The sequence below is a fragment of the Zonotrichia leucophrys genome, chromosome 4 (genome assembly GCF_028769735.1).
Source record: "Zonotrichia leucophrys gambelii isolate GWCS_2022_RI chromosome 4, RI_Zleu_2.0, whole genome shotgun sequence".
NCBI classification, from domain to species: Eukaryota; Metazoa; Chordata; class Aves; order Passeriformes; family Passerellidae; genus Zonotrichia; species Zonotrichia leucophrys.
Genome location: NC_088173.1, coordinates 25,077,655 through 25,098,052, shown reverse-complemented (window position 1 = coordinate 25,098,052; position 20,398 = coordinate 25,077,655). Strand labels below are relative to the sequence as shown.

The 20,398-nt window shown below is 38.7% G+C and overlaps 1 long non-coding RNA gene across 1 annotated transcript; it reads left to right on the top strand.

Annotated features, from left to right (window-relative positions):
- Nucleotides 1-1,838: 1,838 nt before the first annotated feature.
- Nucleotides 1,839-20,070, top strand: LOC135447329 (uncharacterized). The gene is made up of 3 exons (XR_010440072.1): nt 1,839-1,969; nt 19,072-19,128; nt 19,403-20,070. It is a non-coding gene; the product is annotated as an uncharacterized LOC135447329 (long non-coding RNA).
- The last annotated feature ends 328 nt before the right edge of the window (nt 20,071-20,398 follow it).

The window sequence follows — 20,398 nt, the reverse complement described above, 5'->3', positions numbered from 1 at the left end:
TTAGTTCTGTTTTTGTTACCAATTCATGATGATTAGTCTTAGGACATAGGATAAATGAGATTCCTAAAGAAATACCATGTCATGGCAGCACAATAGAAATCTAATATTGAAGAGTTTAATGTGTATGAGTATTGGGATAACATGATGTACCCCATCAGCTCATACATTTAAAAAAATCCCAAGATTATAACCTTCCAGATGGCATGAGAAGTGTTTTCATAGCATGGCTCTATGTTTAAGAAAACATGTAGTTCATTTAACAACTGTATTGAATTACTGACATTTCCAAGCAATACTGGAAATCATGCCATGGAGGGAGAAAACAAAAAAAGAAAAGAATGTCACATGGACCAAAGAGAACTATTTATTATTGATCATCAAAGGGGGTATAGACAGGTTCTTCATTTGGAAGCTAAGAAAAGACAGCCAAACAGAGGGAGTAGTTATGTAAGAGTATTTAACAGCACTTTCATTTTCCAGAGATAAAATTAGAAGTGCCAGACTGTTCAAAATTTGCCTCTGCTTGTCAACTTTCTATGAGAGCCACATTTCAGAGGGTCATTTTAATCAAAATGAAAGACACATCCCATTAGGACAGCTTTGCTGACAGATTATTAAGATGAATTACTAGCATACACTTGTCCCAGATGCCTTGTTGATGTCAGCTAGTAGGAGGCATTGGGAGGACTTACAGTATATGCTTTGCTCTTTAAAAGCAATTTACAATCAAAGTTAGCAATTCTGAGTGAGAAGAGCTTAATCCTATGGCTGTCACTAGGCATTATTTTCAGATTTCTCACACATCTACATTAAAACAGTTTATATGTAGAAATTAATAGAGTCTAGGATATTTCATTATGTAAAACAATCAACTGTTTTTCCTAGAACAACCACATATTCTCTGTGTTGAAGAGACTGTGACATAATAGAATAGAACTTCTAAACTGGGCCCATTTACATGTTTTTATAATCTCTATAAAAATAGTTCTGAGTGCCTATTTTTATCTTGGACAGCAGCTGGTGGACCTTTGATCTGCCTACATAGCATGTAGGCTTGATGGTTAGTGCCTGGGCCTACTGTCTTGCTCCCTCTCAGACCCCAATTCAAATTTATATTGATATTTTTTTGTCTCAAGGCAGTAAATACTACATTGCAATTTACTGTGGAAGCTGGAATATTTGACAGGTATTTAATGACAAGTTGCCACTTTCAAATATTATCAGTATTATGTTACCTGAGAAAAGATCTCATTGCTGCATCTCCAGTTCGAAACAAGAAGAAAAAGGCTGTTGAATCTGCCTCATGAGAGTTCCAGGTGTTTCACCTGTTTCATTTTCCTTAAACACTGACCTTCAGGCTTATTCACTAGAATATCTATGAGTCAATATTAGAAACTCCCGTGTTAGGGAACCACTTCTCTAGGTATGTATGTCTCTCCAAATAATACAAAACAACAGCAGATATGTAATTCAGAACACATAAATTCTCTTCCACTTTAGAATTGGTCATTTGAAACTTTTTTCTCTTAGACAGCTAAGGAAAATAAAAGGTCTGTACAATCAAAACAGAGTTGCTAAAAGTACATATGATGATAAGAGAGTAAGTGCTTTAGAGAAAAAAAAAAGCCCAAAATGAAATGAATTAGCTTCTAGGAGTATGTGAAGGCAAGAGATTCTGGGTAGGAGGCATGCTAATACAGTACCATCATCTTTATCCTGCATTTTGCATAAGGTGTCTTTTTGCAGTGGTATCCCTGTAAGCTTGTTGGAAATGCTGCTGCATCCCACATTATTAATACTCGCCTCTTCCCTTGAAAGCAGGGCATGAAGGCAAGCCGTAAGAGCACAACTCCCAGGGGAATTGTGGTGCTGCCTGCTCTGGAATGCAGATCTTAGGTTCTCACTGTGGTTCTTACTGGTTCTGTGGAGGCCTGTCTGCACACCAGGAACCCAGGGAAGCGACTGACAGGTAGGACCCTCCCTTGGAGCATCCTGCTTCCATCTTCCATCCTTTTGCAATGAAGTTGCAGTACATGTTTCAGAATTTCTGAATTCTCTTCTAAATAAGTGGTCTGTCTAAATAAGAAAAGTGGTCTGTCAGGAACTGCTCAGTTGTTTCTGATACCTCCAGCCCTATGCTAGTCATGACTCTGGCATGGTGTTTCTCCATCTGTGTGGAAGAAAAGAGCATGGGAGGAGGGAGTGGTGAGGATACACTGATGCTACAACATTCACCATAAGCAAGATTTCATTGGCACACCATCACACATTGCTATTGAAGTTAATTATTCCCCTCAGTCTGCTCAGTGTATTCTGATGCAAGAAATAAAAGGAATTACATACTTAATATGTTTACCTTGCCTTTCCATACCATGATACCTGAGAATTTTCTGGCCTTGTTGTGGCTGTGCTGTCTGTATTTTTGCTAGATTTGTAGCATATTTCTTTTATACAGGGAGCAAACCTCTGTCTTCTCTAGAGGTATACTGGAGATCATGCTTCTTCATACAGAAATTTTTAGCTTCTGTTTTCTTGCCTATTTCCTTCCCTGTGGAGGCCCTAATTTTTGTTGATGCATTGATGATCATCTTTGGAGAAACATAAGTCTATTAGGACATAGTAGAAGGAAACAAAAAGGTAATAATTTTTGTTATTTTGTCTTATTTCATGACAAACAGAACTTGATTCTGATACCTTCTTCACTGAGGCTCAACACAGGACCTTTCTGAAGTCAGAGTGAAAGGAAAGTGTACTTTGCACAAAGGAAATAGTGGGGAAAGCAATCAGTGTGATAGGAGAGTGATGCTTTTATGGCATTTGTGATGGAATGGAATACAGAGACCAAACATTCGATGATGTGAAAGGCTATGCATGAAGTGCTATTACTGTCACCATGATGACTGAATGCATGTTGAAATTACCTTTACAGGAATAGCGACAAATGATCTCTGTATCTTCCCCTCCTACTCATCCAAAGCTCTCAAGGCTGCATTCCTAATCAACGAAAAGCAGGCATCCCACACCCATGCCAAGAGGAATAACCTGAGCATGCAAGCTCTGCTTTGGATTAAACTTTAAAGCCGTGCACCCTATATTGTCAGGTTGTAAGAGTTGAAAGCATAATGATAAATTCAGTTATAATTCTCTACGTCTACCCTCATGTCCTGTTGCTCAAATTCCTGTGTTGCAAACAAAATTCTCATTAAGTGCTAATGATTATAATCATACAACTCTTTATGGCATATCATTGTCAATAATTACATACACATGTTCTTAAGTTGGAATCTTTATTAAAAATACATTTCCTTTTAGGGGCTTCAGTCGCTTGAATGTGGAGTGAAAATAAATTAGGCTGTAGCAGGCGTTGCAGCTATAGTTACTACTTCTTCCATTATTGCAAGTTATTATAAGCTTGTATGATTGAAACTGCTATAGATAAGCATGCAATAATATTTTCACTGTCACCATGATCACTGGCTGAGATAAGAACTTGATGTTCTATTTTTATTCTGGATAGAGAAAAACAAGGAGGGGTAAATGGGGGGGAAAGGGCTTCAAGTCTTGCAATGATATGCAAGGAAAAAAAATTTCCAAGCCTAAAGGAGGCCCACACATACGTCAATGATGACACGCAGCTCTCAGAGGATTTAGTGTTAAAGGGACGTCTGCTAATTTTATTTGCAAGAGAGACGAGAAAGCATGCACATTCAAGATACTTGTTGTATCATTTTTAAATCAAGGCCATCTTTTTCTCGGTGGTAAACGTGAAATGTTTTTAAAGGCCAGACTTAGCATAAAATCTATTGGTTGCTATGGAGACCACTTACCACACAGGACTGCACTCTGTGTTCGACTCTGTGATTTTCTCTATTCAAAGGTTTGCCATTGTCAAAAAACAAATTAGTTTTTCAGTTGTTTATTACAAAGTTCATTATGAGAAAGGTAATAAATAATATGGTATTTTATTCGTGTGTGGATAGGTGCCATGTGTGAATTAACCAGGACACTATTCCTTGAATTTGCCATTTAAAAATAATTATAGCAAAATTTGCTATTGTTAGGAAATAAAACAGATTTTGATCATTCTGTGTAAATGAACATGAAGCAAAGCAGGTAGTTGGAAGTCTGATCCCAACAAAATTACATGGTAATACAGCTTTTCACACCTACACAGCACTTAGTAACAAAGCACTGAAAGAGAAAGAAAGATTAAGCCCTGTTAGAGTAAAACTTTATACCTGAGGTGCATTACTTCTCTCTTTATGAAAGGAAGGGTAGGTTCAGGACCTCATGCTCACTGAATTATTCATGCTGTCTTTTGCATCTCAGATCTTTAGGGTTGAAACTGGTAGAGGTTGTTATTAGCAGAAGCACAAATCTAACTAGGTACAGCAGTTCAGTGAAAATCTGTTCAACTGTTTCTCCTCAAGTGTTTGCCTAATTACAGCAAATGCTTTCTGCCAAACTGTCCAGCACACCCACCCCCGAAAAGAACACATTCAGGGAGGATGTGCAAAGTGTTTCATTTGGAATATATTTGAAACTGAGGCTAGTTGACACCTGGGATCTGGGTGGGAGAGACAATTCATAGAAGTATCATGGGAAGCCTTTTATATTACTGTAAGATATTTCAAAGACAAATTGATGTCAGCAAGTTCTTTCGCACTTCTTTTTTTAAATAACATTTTAGTCTAACTTCTGATTACTTGAGGAATGCATGAATATGTTATGTTCAGCACTTGAGATTTGCTCCTGTTCTCTCCTTGGTGCATTCTCTACCTAAGTAAGCCAAATTCAGAGCTGCTGTAAGAGCTACAGCCTCACTGACTTCAGAGAAATGCTGGTGCTGCTTTTGGTGTGGGGTCTCTCTCCCGCTGACAGGCCAATGGCAGGACTCTCACACAACACAGTAACAGGTCTCAGCTTAGCTTGGAGGTTTCTCTGTGGATTTTTTGTGTTTAACTATTAGTTTATCTTTTATGTAATGGGTATATTTTTGTGCAGCGTAAGTTCTCTCTAGTGACTTTGTAGGACCACAGGATAAATGAAAGGATATCTGAGACATGGTGGTTTATGATGGTCATTTTTAGAAATGCTGAGTTTGTAGGTAATGCAGGAAAGATTGCTTAATTGCAAATCTAATTTTTTGCCAAACATTTGTGTGCATATAAGTTATTTAGATTTCACTTCCCTAGCCAAATCATTCTTCTACTAAATACCAACTGTACAGTGTCAAGTCCTTATAATTAACGTGTTGCAAACATGCTATTAAGACAAATCAGGTTGAAACATATAAGAAAAATGAAAGCATAATTTAATTCAAGCTATTGTCAGTCTCTTCAAGAATTATTATGCAGTTGGCCTCCTCCTGTGCAGCTCTGTTTTAGCAGAGCGTGCACTGTTTCGCACTGCATGCAAAGTAACTAAAAAAGAAATGAGTCTTTAAAAAGGAATGCTCCAGTTTAAACAAGCCAGTGGGGGCTACTTAGGCAAAACTAACTGGTGACACTATGTTTAAAGTAATAGACAAGGGAATCTGACTCACAAATGGTGCCGAAGAAAATATGTTTAATAAGACTCTACTGAAAGTGTCCTAATATTATTTATAACAGAAATCTTTTACCCCTTTGAATAAGCTTTTCATTTTTCTTTGTGGTCAGGTTTGTGTCTGAGCTCTCCTGCTTAACATCTTGCCTGTGTTTTTCCTCTCTTTGACTCAGGCTCCTTCAGAGAACTCAGTAGGAACCCAGTTTTCCTCCTGTGTTCTGCCAGATTTCATTAGGGTGCTATAGACTCTTAATAGAGCAGAATTTTTTGCCTACTGCATAAAACAGAATAATATTGTCTTTAATCAAAAGTAAATGCACTAGGAAGCTATCCCTATCTGAATCAGCTCTCCTCCTCTACTTCTAATGCAACATGACAAGGGGCAGAGTGGCAGACAAAACATTGTTTCTAGAACTATATTTTCAAGTGAATGAGGCGTTCCTCAAAGGCACCGAATGTACCACATGAAAGAAGCAATCCCAGCATGCAGAGAGATGATTCAAGATTCCCATACAAAATTGCTAACCTAATAACATGATTTGTATCAGACATAAAGCACAAGATTTTTTTAAAATGTTTTTTGAATGCTATCAAAACTTTTATAGGAATATTCAGAAATATGAATCTTCTTCTTGCCACGTTTTGCAGTTCTCTGCTTAAATCAGGAACCCACAAAAAAAAAAAATCATGGGCTTGATGTAATACCATTGACTGTATTCTGGGTTCTGCAGAGCATCTATGCTGTTGACAAAATAGTGACTGACATCTTAGTGAGAGGCAAGGTTGATATTTTCGGTCCTCGTCAAAATGAAAATCAGTGCATAGTTCAATTTGGAAGCTTCACTTAGGTTTTTCTGTGCCTATGCTTGTTCATAAATCTTACTGAAGCTCAACATTTTTTCTTAAGAGAAATTTAGCAAGGATTTAATGTCTTGCCATCGTGTTTACAGTACCTTCTATTTATAATACTCCTTCTGATAAAGCATTAGTGAAAACTCAGACACCATTTTTAGGCTGGAACTTCTCTGTTTCTAATAGTTGGTTCAGTGCAGAGCTCAGTCATGGACTTTGTACAGGATTCTGTTTCCAACAGATATCAAGAGCAATCTAACTCTTTGTTATGCAATGTCTTTATTCAAGAAGAAGTGATGATTTTTATGTTGCAGCTAGGCTGTCCCAGATCACAGCCCTGATTTTAAAGTTCAGTAATTTGACTGAGTTTAAATCAGGGGAGATGCTGTGTGCATGAGTTGAGGGTATTTATAGAAAACAGCCATCAAATGATGACCTAAAATGAAATGATAGAGAATGAGTCTGCCAAAATTTGTTCTGTTATTATGGCTTTGATACTTTGCTATGTAAAAAGTAGTAATGAGAGAGACAAAAAAGGTTGAGAAATGGGAGCTGAAAATTTAAAGACGGGGGAAATTCCTTTAGAATTTATTTCAGGGACAAGTAATATCTGAACCCAAATAGTTGAAGTGTCTAGCCCAGGCTCAAAATGGCAAATTACAAAACTTTACCAACTGCTGAGTAATTAACTTATTTGATCCAATTGTTGTCTACTATTTTTTGTGGGGTTTTTTTATAGTTGAAAAGTAAGCTGGTCTATTAGGATAAGCTAGGTAATTTTCTGAGTCTCTAAGACCACAATACTTGCTAAACTACTTGTTTAATAATTTTGAAGTGTAGCTTTGGACAGTTACTTTATTAACAGAGAGTAACATATTCTTATATTACAATCCTTCCCTTATCTACTTGTTGTGGTTGGTTAGTAAGGCAGAATAAACTGTAGTGTGTCACTGTATTCAGCCTTGTATCTTTGTGCTGCCACGCAAACATTCTAGTTACATTAGATTTTCAATAAAAATTCCATGCAGGCACATTTGTTTGACCCAGTATTGGGCAAACAAAACATTGGCATTGCTTCTATGGTGCACCATCCTCCTAGAACAGATGAATCGAAGAAAATGTGCACAAAACAAAAATGCCCAAAGCTACTGCAGGAAAACTCCTCTTTACATTTTTCCTGCCTGGGGTGGGTCTTTCTTAGAAATGATTCTGTTTCCCTTTCTCAGCCTTCTATATTACCCTTTGAGTATCAGATTTGGAAGAACTGTGTTTGTAGTCTGATTCTTAAGGAATGTGAAGACTCCAGGTTTTAGAATACAATGCCAGGTTTCAACTTTATAATTAACTGTGAGAAATCTTGCCCTCTTTTTCTCCTGCATATAATGCTTATGAATATCCTTACCTTTAAGACCTTTCTGTCTCTAAGACCTCAGAGTAATGTTAATTTTACTTACTACCCACATGTTGTATGGAAAATACCAACTGATGCTTTTCTGTGAGGAATCTAGGTTGTGTGGGACTTAAAAAAAAAAAAGATGATGGTAATAGTGGAGTAGTGGTAAACATAAATGAATCTAAAAAAAAATTACAAGAGTGGTGTTAGAAAGGAAAGACATTGAAATAACCAGAGTTATTTCAGTGAGACTTCTGAAAGATTTTTATTATTTTGGGTTGGACTTAGGACCTGAATTTATATCCAGACTGCCCTTGGGAACTGCAATTCAGCTATCAAATATCACTGGCATTCAGCCTTAGTTTGGGGAGTAGATAGGAAAAGAGCCAAAGCTGCAGTGAGAGAGGATTAAAAAGGAACCGAGCAAAGCAGACAAAGTGGCCAGCCCTAATTTATTAAAAACATAAACCCAGCTGTATGTATTTGTGATGCTTCTTGCAGTGTTCAGCATTTTCTATTTGGTTACAATTTTGCTGCCTTTTTCACTCTCTCCTTTGGGATTTTCTGGAGGAGTTCTTTCCCCAGCCCAGTAGTGAGTTCAGGGATACAGAAGTCCCTGAGAGAGCAATGTAAGTAAAAATCGGATAACTTCACTTTCTGGAGAGCAAGTGGGATTTTGTCTTATCCAGATTAAAAGTGGGAAACTGTTTTCCCTGCTTTTACTGTTGCATACACTTCTCATCCATGATACTTTAAGGTTAAATGTACATATTTATAAGAAGTAACTTGTTATCCCAGACCTCCTGGGCAAGGAAATCTTTTGAAATGCTTTAGGTATCCAACAAGTCACATAAGCAAAAAAAGTTTCCCTCTGTCCAGTGGCCTCTATTCCTGTGGAACTAAGTGCTAATTTAACATATTGAACATCTAAATCAAAACAAGTAATTTTTAATAGTTCTGAAGAGCAATTGGATACTGAGGTAGGGATCCATTGGTTTGTGTTTTTACAGGTTCAAGATGCAATGACTTCTAGATAGCTGCAATTCACTTGATAAAGGGAAAAAACCCCAAATGTATATAATCAAAACAATTTATTTTGAAAGGAAAACAGAAGCAAAACTTTATCAACTGCACTGAAAAGGATCAGGAAAAATTTACTGAATTCTGTGAGCTATTGAAATAGATTTGTTTCACTTCAAGAATAATTGTTAATAATTGATTTGGGTTCATATAGTCTCATATAATGCCACAAAAAGGAAGATGGGTTTATTTAGATTTACTTGTACCACAAGGGGCATGGAAAGTATAGAAAAAGGAAGTATTGAATGTATATTACAAGATTTACATTAAAAATGTATGTACATCTGTGTTTAAACCATGACTACTTGAGAAAGACTGTGTTGGTGTGCTGATGCACCAGTACTGAACTTTGTGCACTGGACCCTCTCAGACAGAGGGGGGTGTGCATACTGTGCAGATCCCAGAACACCGTACAGTTCAAGCATCCCTTCTATTTAAGGTAGAAGATTTTTTCATTTGTATGTCTTGGATTCCTTTTTCTGTCAAATGACAGTACTTATTTGAGTTGTTATCAGATTTCTAAGTAGCTCTCAGATAAGAATAACTTCTCCCTAACTGAGAAGCGTGTAGGTTTATAGGCTCTGTTTTGTGTCATGACACATTTAAAAATCATTTGAATTTTCTAATGAATACGAAAATTAAAAGATGGATTATTTCAGGAAGATATGTCAGTATTGTTGACAACATCTATTACCTGCTTTGTGCCAATGCCTTTGCAAGTTTAATACTGCGTGACCTTGAAACTTGCAGGCTAAAGAGAACTGCTGTTGGCAGAAGAGGAGATCTGACTCGAGCAAGCACTGTCTGGCACCAAAGTAAATGAGATATAATTGCTTGAAATAGTTCTAAAGGAATAAAAATAACATTAATTTTTCTCTGTGACCAACAAGACAGACATAACTAGTCTACAGAGGTTCTGCCTTCTCTTCCTCTTATGTCTTTTTGTTTTGGGGCAGTTCTCTATCCACTGAAGTTAAGTGCTGCTTTCCAGAAATCACAACACACTGATTAATTCCTTAGTTGAGGCACAGCCTGCTGATTTGTAATGCTGTCTATTCATACTCATTTCAAATGACTGTTAAATCAGAGCACTGAACACCCACATCTCTGCCGTGTTCCTTCAGCAGTGTTTAACAAATTGGTTCCCCAGAATTCACCGTTGCCTTCCCTGAAGAACTCCTGCTCCAGTGAGCACAAAGTCAGCCCTGTGCCACTGCAGTAGTGCATTCACCTCAGCAAAGTCTGTTTATAACTGAGTGTTGCAGTACACCCAGCTCAAATCACAATTAGCCACCTCTGCTTGCAAAAGTTGTCATCACTTTTTTTCTACAACTGAGCAAGACTCTGCATATGAACATGCGCTTGTCCACGGTATTGCACTTGTCTTCATTTAAAAAAAAAATGGATGGTGGAGGAATATTTCTTCCCAATGGTTTTGTGGCTCTCTTAGAAACTGTATCTAAACTTCCACGTCAGAAATCCTCAATAATTATACAAATGATTCCTAGTTGTACTTACTGTACCTTCCTGTAACGTGTATGCCTGAAAGAACTGGGGGGTGATGATGTTATTGTGTCAGAAGATATAGTCATACAACTAGACCTTAAAATAGCAGCAAATCTAGCTCTAGAAGGAGACAGTAACTGTAATCAGTGTATTGACACATAAAATTGCATATTTGAGTGCTGAGAAGTTTGAAATAATTCCCATGTGTGTAAGTATAGGTAAACTTGTAGCCCATAGTAATTTTGTTGTCTGCCCAGAGCACGTTTCTGGATGGAGGTTCCATATTCTATCACAGAATAGCCACTTTCTCTTTAAGCTGATGGGGCTGGGGAAGAGGAAAGCAGGCTCAATGTGCATCAAGAAAAATTTAGCCTCTGCAATAAGTGCTGGATTCTACTAGACAGTGTAATTAATGAAAGGATTTAGAAGAAAGAGCCTATGGAACTCTTTAAAGCACAAAAAGGGGACATTTATCTGCATTATGTCTCTTGCTGCAGTTCACATTTTCAGCTGGCTCGGTGTCAATAGTAGCTTATGATTCTGTTAGCTTTACACAGAGAGAAATCATACCTAGATGACAGATGTCACTTGTGGATTTTTCTTTGCTGCTTTTCTCCCATGTAGTCTGCAGTATATTAGCAGGTTTTTCTCCTGTAACATTGCTAGATGCCTGGCAAATGTAACAAAGGTCGTTGGTAAATAGGTGCATATTCAATCTACAGACAGTTCTGAGTAGTTCAGTATTCTTATGGCTTCTGCTTATGGTAAAAAATTGAGGTGAATAAGTGGATGGCATGAACTCAGAAAAAAACCCAAACACCTGCCTGATTTTAATGACTGAGGCACAGTGAGATAACTAAGACTGGTAACTCCAAGAGTAATAGATCATTCTCTTGTGTCATGGAACAGTTTTAATTCAAGAAATGGGTTTTAAAGGGGAGGTATTTGGTATTTTATGCTTCAATTAGCTGGTGTTTCATAGACATTATGTATCAAGTGTTTACAAAGTTTATCTCCTTACTTCAGATAGCTTCTCCTGAAGTAAGGAGATAAACTTTGTAAACACTTGATATAAATGTACTTTTCTCTGTCCACCTTTCCATATAATGCCCATCTGCCAGAATTTTCACTGAACAGAAAAACCTGAAATTAAATGATACTGAAGTACACACTTGCTGAGTCATTGGTGCTTCAGTAATGTAAATTCAGACAGATAATTTGTGAAAGATCAGATGGAGAACAGTTTGTATACTGTAGGCGTTGCACCAAGCTGCATGGAGGTGTTCACCTCATCTGGGCCTGCTTGGCCTCTTGGGTTGATTGAGTTATGCAGTCTTCAGTTGCTGATTACCACAGCACAGAGATTGTTTGTAGACTAGAGACATGAATGGAGAGACTGTGCTGGTTGGCAAAGTGCTTGGAAAATGCCTCCAAACTCAAATCTCCGATTGCATGTTCTTGTTCAGCGTGATTTTTTTAGATAGTCTCTGTTTTCACATGTTTCAGCACAACTGTGAGAATGTTCTAGTTGCAGGGACTTCTGCAAAGTATCAAACAAAAATAAAAACTTCACTGTGTCACAAGGGCTTGTTTCAAAGTACAAATCCCTTTTTGTCCTTTAGTGGGCATTACTTATGTTCCTTGTCTGAGTTCTGGGTACTTGAACTTATTCCTATAAGTAGTAGTTTGAGCTGTTTTCTACTGATTTTTCTTCTCGTGGAGTGAGCTATTCAACTTGAGGAAGATCTTTGAATATAATTTTTGCATTGTCTTTATGTACAGAACCTCTACAGGACACAGCTGGGCAACTATTGTGTACTTTGAAAGCATGCCCTGAGAATGTTGGAGTCTCTCTCTTCAGTTTTGATGCTGTTTCTCAGATTTTAGCTTCTTGCAGCAATGATTGGTTTTATTGCTGATTCATATGGAGATGTAGCGGTCTGTTTTGCAATGTTGACTTGTAATTGTAATACAGACCACACACAGTTTCCAGTAAGAAACATTAATAAAATATCTGTCTTCATTTCCAGGCACTATTAAAAATAATAAATCAGTGTAACTCTCTGTGAAGTTACAATATTTATTAAAGACAGCAGCTTTGTTCAAATAGCAAAACTGCATCTCTATTCGCTCTGCTACATGTTGTTCTCAGGTCTGTTTTCCACCTGAGAGAGTCTTAAACTTAAGCATGTTTATTATGGTTTGTCAGTATTGGAGGTGTTTATGTTCATATCACAGAACTCAAAACTGAATTAACTATAAATTATGACGTGTTAATTATAGAGCAACATACAGACTCTGAGGATAAAGATGTATTAATCCTGTTAAAAGTGGTTGAAGGCTCAGATGACTTCCTATTTAACTTCCTTAGGCCTTGAGAATGATAAAATCTTAAAAATTTCTGGAGTCCTGGAATCACTTCAACCAGTTTGTCAATACACGATAGAAACTGGTTTACTTAAACTTTCCCTTGGCCCTTTTCAACACGTGTCACAGGAGAGGAACTGAACTGTCACCTGGTATGTGCTTCCCAAATTACAGAATATCCCGAGTTGGAAGGGACCCTTCAGGATCATTGATTCCAACTCCTGGCTGTGCACAGGACACCCCAAGCCACACCCTGTGCCCGAGAGCACTGTCCAAAAGCTTCTTGAGTTCTGTCAGGTTTGGTGCTGTGGCCACTTCCCTGGGGAGCTGTTCCAGTGCCCAAACACCCTCTGGGTGAAGAGCCTTTTCCTAATATCGAACTAAACCTCCCCTAACCACAGCTTCAGGCCATTCCCTCAGGTCCTGTCACTGGTCACCACAGAGAAGAGGTCAGTGCCTGCCCCTGCTCTTCCCATCACCAGGAAGTTGTAACTGCACTGAGGTCTCCCCTCAGTTTTCTCTGCTCCAGGCTGAGCAGCCCCAGTACCTCAGCCACTCCTCACACAGCTTCCCCTCAAGCCCTTTGCCATCCTTGTTGCCCTCTGGACACTCTCCAACAGCTCAGTGTCTTTCTGATGTTGTGGCACCCAGAGCTGCCCCAGCACTGGAGGTGAGGCTGCCCCAGCTCAGAGCAGGGCAGGACAATCCCCTCCCTGGCCTGGCTGTGCCTGCTGCCCCCCAGGACAGGGCTGTGCCTCCTGGCTGCCAGGGCTCAGTGACTCACGTTCAATGCCATGGACCAGCAGGCCCAGCTCCCTTCCTGCAGCACTGCTCCAGCCCCTTGTTCCCCAGTCTGTATGTACATTCAGGGTTGCCCCATTCCAGTTCAGTATGAAGGGAGCATTAATATTTTCCAGTTGCATTTTCTTACTAATATTGGTTTTCCCCTATTTTTCAAGGATAATCTTTAGTTTTTAGTGTACCTACTGCAGAGAGTTGCAGGTAAGTTTATGAATTTACTTTGGTTTCTATGCTGAATCACATTGAATCTTCTGGATTGTAGCCAAAAGACACCTGCAAACATTTTTACTATCTGATCTTCTTAGTCCCTCTGTTGTTGTGACAGTTTGTCTCCTATGGTATCCAGGCTTTTTCACTTGTGATGATAAAGAGCTTCAGCTCCAGCTCAGTTTCCAGCTGGTTCCTCTTGTCAGGTTCATAACATAGGCAATGCACTTAACCCAGTTATTCAACTATTATATTTGAAAACAGTTTTGCTGAATGAAATAACAGCAGTGCTTCAAGCCTCTGTCAATTAGGCTGCTGTGTCATATTGTTTCTGCTAATCAGGCTGGTTCCTAGCAGGTTCTCTTGGGCCAGACTCACCATGTCTTTTATCTTTTATATTAAATCTAGGACATGGTGTGGTGTCGAGGACAGCTTGTCATAGCTGGATTTTCCTGGGTTTAAGATGCCTACATCTTGGTGGTTACAAAGAAATGTGACCAGGGAGAAGCATGTGGACTTTGGTAGCAATCCCCATTGTTAAATAAGGCAGACAGCAGCTGCTGATCTAAGATTTTGTGACATGGCTGATGGATTTTTTCAGGATCTGCTATTGAGTCTGGCTTAATCACTGGACCAGGTCATTTGTTTGAAATGGTAAACTATAGCATTCAGCAACTTGATCCATGTAAACAATAAAGTTCATGCCTGGGTTTTGTTGTGAAACTTGCCCCTTCATTGTCTGGCTTTCTTCTTGGATATTGCAAACTGAAAAAATTGTTTCTGTCAGCTATTACCTTGGCATTTATGAGATGTAAGGATAGGGGCTCGGTGAAATGGGAGAAGCTATTTATTATTGTACTTGGTCTGATATTCTGCTGAATTCTTCTTGAACAGGCTAATTGTATCCATGTTCATTTTCTCAAAGGGATGAGAATTATATGTGGGATTAGAAGGATTCAGGGAAATTTTCCAAAGTCAGTCCTTGTCAATTGAGGCTGTACAGGGAGAAACTGGATGTTCTTGCAAAATGTTATACTGTTGAAGTAACTGAGGCTTGTTTAATCTCCTGGCCTTTCCAATGTAAATGTTTTAGCATTTGATGTGTTCTTGTGATTTCTGGGACTGGAAAAGAACTGTATATTGGATCCTATTTTGGCTATCAGAAAGAAACAAAAGCTAAGGACTTGCCCATTCATCTTTACTGTGCTAAAATTTCTACTGAAGGTCCTAGAAGATTGATACTCTGATAAGTCTTTCTTTTCTTCGTCCTACCTGGACCTTATCTCTGCTATCAACAGGTTTAGAATCTTGTCCCTGGCACTTATGTCACTGGCTTCTGCTCTCTTAGGACTGAAGAGGATTTTCTCTTGTGTTTAGAAGCATCCACAGGATGAATGTCAGAAGGAATTGGGGAAAATATTGCATTGGGAGGGAACCTCTGAAAGTGTCTAATCACAGAACAGCTCCGCAAATAATTATACTAAACACAGAAGCCTGAAAAGGATGTGTGGAAACACCTTATGGTAACTGTAAATGCTAAAAAGCAAAATAAAATAACCCCTGTGTGTATGCATACACATCTACATGTATAATCATTTAAATTCCTCCTCTCCAAAGTGAGCAATTTTGATGATCAAACAGGTTTTCTCTTACCCATATCTTTGCTGCTTGCACAGCCCTGATTATAATTAGTCCCTTATGCAAATGGCATGTGAAGCCTTGGGAGGAGAAGCGTCTTGGAAACGGGAAGGAAGTTGCTTGAGAAAATGTCAGGAGATGAAGGGAGGGCTCCAGATTCTTGGACATAACAGATATTTGCACTGCTGGCAGAGCTTCCAGACCTCCTCTGTCATGTGAGTCCATTTGTTTATGCATGTGCCTGCATCTGTCACAGACACCTCTCATCCAGAGAAAAAAGGGTCACAGGTTCCTCTGTCAACCCCACCCCATCTTTGCTCACCCCCTTCAAGGCAAACAAACCAATCCAAGGCAGCCTCAAGGAGGAATGCAGATTGGTAGGGACCCATGAAAGTCTCTGCTCAGCCCCCTGCTGATCTGGTTCTTGCTGCAGATGAGAAGCAATGGCAGGCCCAGAAGTGACTCATGAGCAATGGCCCTTCTGTTGGCCAGTCAGTAGGACTTTGAACTGTTGGCCAAGAGCCTTTGAGCCCAGTGGTGGTCCTGACAGCTTTTCAGACACCTTGAGTACTTCCTTGCACTCCTCAGCAAAGATGATGGTTGTTATCACCAGAATTCCTGGCAATGTTTCCTCAAAGGTCTTTAGTGGGTACCACCTTTATCTCTGCAGTGTTTAGGTTTAGTACTATGTTCACAGGGATTTCTGTGAAGAGCTTTCTAATACACTGGGTTCTACTCAGACCAGAATCCTGATTGTGGGTTCACCTTGCCAATAAGATGATTAAGAACAATTGTTGTCCTTTACTTTGCATTTCCAATGGTAGATGAAAGAAACTAATAATGTTTATTTAGGAAAGTCAAGGCAATTGTAAAGCTTGGAGAGATGACTAAACAGACAAGAAATGAAAATTATGCCTCTCTTTGACTCACATTAGCACCCCAATTTCTTTTTATAGCACAGAGTTGTTTATGAGAGCCACTTGGACTTACTGTTTCTTAGTCATAATCAGGGAGCAGTTTTTACTCTTCTGCTAGGTTATGTTCCCTACTTTTGGAAAACCCTATGTCCTTCTGACCAGATACAGCTATTACTTGTCTAAAAGTAAACAGGATCAGTTTACTGTTATACTAGCTTGAGGCTAACCCCTGATGCAGGAGTGAGGTGTAATGGATAAGGTATAATACCTGGTACTGATATAACACCTTTTACTGGGTCCCTGACCTCAGGTCCCATCATGAATTGGTGCAGGTCTCTACATAGGAGTTCCTTGTTTGATAACCTGCTTAGCAGGATCCAGTTCTTCCTGAGGAGCAGCTCCCACTCTTTACTTTGGATAATGCCTCACTGCATTTTGACCCTGCTGTGTCCTGTGTGGGAGAAGCTGGCTGGGCCAGTGCCTGTGAATCTTTCATGGAACCTTTACTTTTCCTGTACAGATTCTGGCATGTGCCCTGCCTCAGTAGTCCTGTGGGTGTTTTCCAGTTTGAGAGGCTTTGATTGATAAGTTTGCTCAGTGATGGTTCCCAGTATACTCTGTTGGGTGTATACATAGTTTTGTGTAAAGCATTTCAGCTGAGGAATATTGTTTAATCTCTGGAACTGTTGCAGACTTCTACTTGTTGCTTTTTGTTTATTTGTTTGTGAGTTTTTTTTGGGGCTCCGTTTTTTGTTTGGTTTTTTGCTTACTGTTTTGATTGTTTGACCTATTTTAGCAAGACAATCTGCAGGGAGAATCTTGCTTGATGGCTAATTATTTGTTTGCTAATGATATTTGAATTTTGTTTCATCTGCCAATTCCCTCCTGGTTAAAATTTCACAGCCTTATCTACTAGGATCTTCTAGAACCCCTACTATCTCCTAATTACAGTTTATCTTCAAATCCCTACAAAACAGCTGTAATCAAACTTCTCTTGAATGCCCTGGTGTTTTGGAGGCTTTTTTTGACTTAAGGTAGATGTATTGATAGTTATTCCTGGATTAATTTATGATTTGAAAAGTTGGCTTCAAAACTTGTGTGAAACTTACCCTCACAGTTAACTGCAGAGGCAAAGTAACTTACTATACCTTCGCTAGGTTATAATTTGAGGTCTTTTGAGGTCAGTGTAACAATTTCACTTGCACTCTTTTTTGTGTCACCAATAATTTATTTCTGTTAGATTTGATGTTTTGTAGGGAGTGGAACCTTTCATGCTAGTGTGACTTGGCTAACATTATGGTATTCTCTCTTTTTTCCCCTCATTTACATCTTTATTAAATGGCATATGAATTTATTTAACTGCATCCCATGAACACCAGGAGTTGCATATCTTGCATGGTCATCACTTTTAGGCAGAGACTTTCTCTAGGGAAGTCCAAAGATGCTTTTAAAAAAACCCAACAAAAACTGGAGCTTTGTTTACGTGCTAGGTTAGTTTAGGTTGATGTTGCTGTCTCAAGCTGTCATACTGAGACACATATTCATGTTGTGGAAGGCTTTCTTGGTTCCAAACAGTTTCTTGCTGTAAATGGACTTTATTTTCTGCAAGCAGTCACTGTCTCATCATTCTCATACAAATCTGTAGAGCTGAGAGTAAAGCATCTCTTTTAGGAGCTTAAGGATTAATACAGGCAATTCTGTCAGAAATTGCTCTTTATTAAAGAGCAACGTGGTTGACTCCATGAGAACAAGAAAAAATGTATTTCCTTCATAGAAAATGCTATTTTCATTTAAATCTGATATAATTTTATCATTTTTTGTTTCTGTTCTGGAATAAACCTTTCTGGAAATAAACCACAAGAAAGCTCCCTTCAAGCAGGATTTTGCCACTATTATCTTTGCAATTTTAAAAAAAGTTTATATAGGCTTTTATACCTTACTCATCACCATAGTTTCTCTGAATGCTTTCCAGAGGATGCCAAGTGATGTGCATAATATCTGACATACGTGGTTTGTTATCTTTCTGATTGTCTTCCCAGAAGGAAAATTGTAAGTGCAGTAGTGTGTTTACTTTTGAAGGACTTTGGGGACAGGAGATAGTTTGTCTAGCCTTTGATTGAAATTCCTGCTACCTTTCTGACCCTTCAGCAAATCTTACTGAACTACTGGGCAGTTGGTGGATGCTTCCTTCTGTGGTTAATTCTAGGAACAGGCAGAAGGCAATAACATTTCAATATTTATTCATGTTCCTTTAAGGAGCCTTAAATGACAACTGACTTCTCTGTTAACAGAGGAACAGTAAAGGAAACAGTGGGGTGACAAAAATCCAACTTTTTGATGTTTAATAGTTCACCTTAAGGTGCTTATTGTTTATATGAACTCCTAGTTTCTACTAGCAGTCATATTATACAACTGATGCAGGACCTGCTTTGTTTCCATTGCATGTGGAGGGTATTCAGTTGCAGTGGAGCAGAGGTGTGCCACTGGCAGGACCAATTCCACACGCAGACATGTTTCACTTGCATTGCTCACACTTTTTGGTGGCAAGACAATTCAACTTAACAGTATCAAACCCATGCATTCTAAGTGTTTTCTTGCCATTTTAAGATTAAGTCATTGTTTTCAGTAATAATCTGTCTAGATGCAGGGAGCTGTGTCTTTCAGCATGATTAATACTCAGCTATACTTGTTCTAGCATGGCAATGGCATTTCTTGTTGATAATAATCTCTCTCTTCCTTCCCACAAAAAACTGTCACCAATAGCATGGACTCCACCTTTCAGAAAAGTAGGAGCAAAAGTGAGACCCAGACAGAGCAAAGGTTAGCAAGTAATTTCTTATTCTCTTTTTAAATTTTCTCTGGTGTTGATGTGCATGGTAACTTTAAAACCTGTTAATATTTTTACACAGATCTTGAATAATTTTATCCAGTTTTACTTTCTTTGCTTTAAGCCTCTAGTATTCATTTCACTATGGTTTGGTGCCAGGCTTTGGAGCCCAAGAAGGCCACTTTACAAACTATTACACTAATAATTAATCTGGTTTTTGTAAAACCACATGCATTCCCCTGCTTTTCATTTTGTTTCCAAAATTAGCCTTGCAAATGGAGCATTGGGACTGTAATTGCTGAGATTTCTTCCTCCACACCTCCTCCAAAGGTTGAAGATGGATCATTGGAATCCTGGAGGAGCTTGGGGCCTGGCAAGCCTAGTGATTCCAAGTGAAGCCTTCATAGACATTACCAGTATTTTTTAAGCCCTGCTGTCTGACACAGCTCTGGGTTGTTTTCCAGAAGGTTAAGCTGCTTAACTGCTCTCTGAATTGTGACAGCTGACCAGGGGCTATGAAGTGCTGATCGTGGGGCGGAAGTCTGGTTGTGAAAAGAGGAGGAAGAGAGGAGATGAGCCCAATGAACAAGAAGAGGCTGCACTTTCCATAGGTGGAGATGCTGCATGGGAATCAGGGATTAGAAAGCAGAAAGGAGACATGGAGTTCTGAAGTCAGGTGAAAGAAGACATTTATGGAGAGTAAGGGGGTGGTCATAGGATGGCAGTGTTGATCAGAAAAGGGAAGAAGAAATATTTTGCACAATAAGGCGGAGGATAATAGAGGTGATGATCTCAGGTATAGGTAGCATGTCATGCTGAAATGTGGAAATAAATGCCAAATCTGCCTTCCAATTATTAATTTATTTGAGACAGACAATTGGGATTAATTCCATGCTATAAGCATGAAAATGTTTTTGTAATTGTAGCCATGTATATATAGATCTGGATTTATTTTATTGGTGTGTTTTTTGTTTAATACCATTAATATTCTAGGAAGGTCATTCTGGTGATGTACTGCTTCTGTATGAAACTTCTTTCAGTGTTTTCAGTGTCTTCTACCATGAGATTCTCTGGAAGGACCTCAGGGACTGAGTGGATAATCTATTAATTCAGATAAACATTTATTATGTTTTTCTTTCCAAGAATGAGAGTGGTTTTGTCCCAAATATATCCTCACTGTATTTATTTCACATACACACTATGGTGAAATGTCCTAATTCATATATCTTATGATTGAATTTTATGTCCTTTCTATTAAAGTTA